Raw genomic sequence first — 2,455 nt, 5'->3', positions numbered from 1 at the left:
TAAGCACATGGCTCCACTCTTCATTGGTCATTACCTCTAGCTCCGAGGAACACATGGCTACTCTTCATTGATCATTACCTCTTGCTCGGAGGAACACATGCTACCCTCTTCATTGAGTCATTACCTCTGCTCCAGAGGAACACATGGCTACCCTCTTCATTGAGTCATTACCTCTAGCTCCAAGGAACACATGGCTACCCTCTTCATTGAGTCATTACCTCTAGCTCCGAGGAACACATGCTACCCTCTTCATTAGTCATTACTCTAGCTCCAGAGGAACACATGCTACCCTCTTCATTGAGTCATTACCTCTAGCTCCAGAGGAACAGGCTACCCTCTTCATTGAGTCATTACCTCTAGCTCCAGAGGAACACATGGCTACCCTCCTTCATTGAGTCATTACTCTAGCTCCAGAGGAACACCATGGCTACCCTCTTCATTGATCATTACCTCTAGCCCAGAGGAACACAAGCTACCCTCTTCATTGAGTGCATTACCCTCTTTCTCCAGAGTCAAACACATGGCTACCCTCTTCATTGAGTCATTACTCTAGCTCCAGAGAACACATGGCACTACCTCTCTTCATTGAGTCATTACCTCTAGCTCCAGAGGAACACATGGCTACCCTCTTCATTGAGTCATTTACCTCTAAGAGGTAATGACTCAATGAAGAGGGTAGCCATGTGTTCCTCTGGAGCTAGAGGTAATGAATACGGTAGCCATTATGAAATACACACTTATTGGATCCGGGTTTAACCTCAATACCTATATCCCAATCTGATCTATTCATCTAAACTGTATGGCTCCCCATGTTAATGATGATTGGTCTGACTCTGAACCAGCACAGCGCAATGAAAGACCAGAATGTTCACTTGGTTGTCGATGTATGGTTTGTGTTCTGTTGTCACGCCCTGACCTTAGAGAGCCTTTTTATTCTCTATGTTGGTTAGGTCAGGGTGTGACTAGGGTGGGTAGTCTAGTTTTTTTCTTTGCTATGTTGGCCTGGTATGGTTCCCAATCAGAGGCAGCTGTCTATCGTTGTCTCTGATTGGGGATCATATTTAGGCAGCCTTTTTTCCACCTGTTGTGTGTGGGATCTTGATTTTGTATTGTTGCTTTTTAGCCCTACAAGGCTGTACGTTTCGTTTGTATCTCTTTCTTGTTTTGTGCCGGTTATCATAAATAAAAATGATTAACCTACCCCACGCTGCATCTTGGTCCGACCATCCTTCCAACAACGATCGTTGTGTTCTGGTTGTTCCAACAACGATCGTTGTGCTCTGGTTGTGTTCTCCCATCTTGGATATTTTCCTTGTCCTTAGTTCCCCCGTTCTTAATTTTTTTTTTTTTTACAAAACGACTTAGGGCAAGAAAGCCAATGGAGTCCATGACCAGGGAATAGTTAACTAAAGTATATTCTGATACCGCATTGTGTCCACAGTACACCTCTTACCTTAAAACGCGTGTTTGATCTACATTATGGATGCTGGTGGGTTCTGTTTCTCAACGTCTACAACCATAAGGCATCGAAGTGGATGGGGTTTCACTGGGTTAGCCTGGTAATACCTCCCGCTGGGCACACACTGGTTGAATCAATATTGTTTCCACCAGGGTGCAACTTTCACTGGGTACAGCGGACATGTCCCCCCTCCACATTCTGAAATTGCATTTTTGTCCCCCCCCCAGTTTTATCATTAGAATGTGATACAAAAAAGTAGTTAGACACACCCACTAGCCTAAAAATGGACCAACCCATCTGGCATTTCGGCAAATCTGCCCCTGGCTGATGTAGTCACATGGAGACAGGTAGTTTTTTTAAATAGGAAATCAGCTAGTATAAAAATATAAAAATGACATTAATGTCAGAAAAATAGCCCTTTGTTTTTACAGTTATGACTTTGGCAGTAGCCTTGAGACAGGACAGGACAGGTACTATCAACACTCCTCCATACAGAGATGCTGATCATAATAAACATCAATACTTCTCCAGACGGTATTATAGTATTATAGTATTACAGTATTATAGTATTATAGTAGTATTGTATTACAGTATTACAGTATTATAGTAGTATAGCATTACAGTATTATAGTAGTATTATAGTATTATAGTAGTATAGTATTACAGTATTATAGTAGTATAATATTACAGTATTACAGTAGTATAGTAATATTATAGTATTATAGTAGTATGGTAGTATAGTATTACAGTATTATAGTAGTATAGTATTACAGTGTTACAGTACCATAGTAGTATAGTATTACAGTATTATAGTAGTATTATAGTATTATAGTAGCATAGTATTACAGTATTACAGTATTGTAGTAGTATAGTATTACAGTATTATAGTATTATTATAGTATTATAGTAGTATGGTAGTATAGTATTACAGTATTATAGTAGTATAGTATTACAGTATTACAGTATTATAGTAGTATAGTATCACAGTATTATAGT

The sequence above is a fragment of the Salvelinus sp. IW2-2015 genome, linkage group LG15, assembly GCF_002910315.2.
Source record: "Salvelinus sp. IW2-2015 linkage group LG15, ASM291031v2, whole genome shotgun sequence".
Lineage (NCBI taxonomy): Eukaryota > Metazoa > Chordata > Actinopteri > Salmoniformes > Salmonidae > Salvelinus > Salvelinus sp. IW2-2015.
This window is presented reverse-complemented; position numbering follows the sequence as displayed.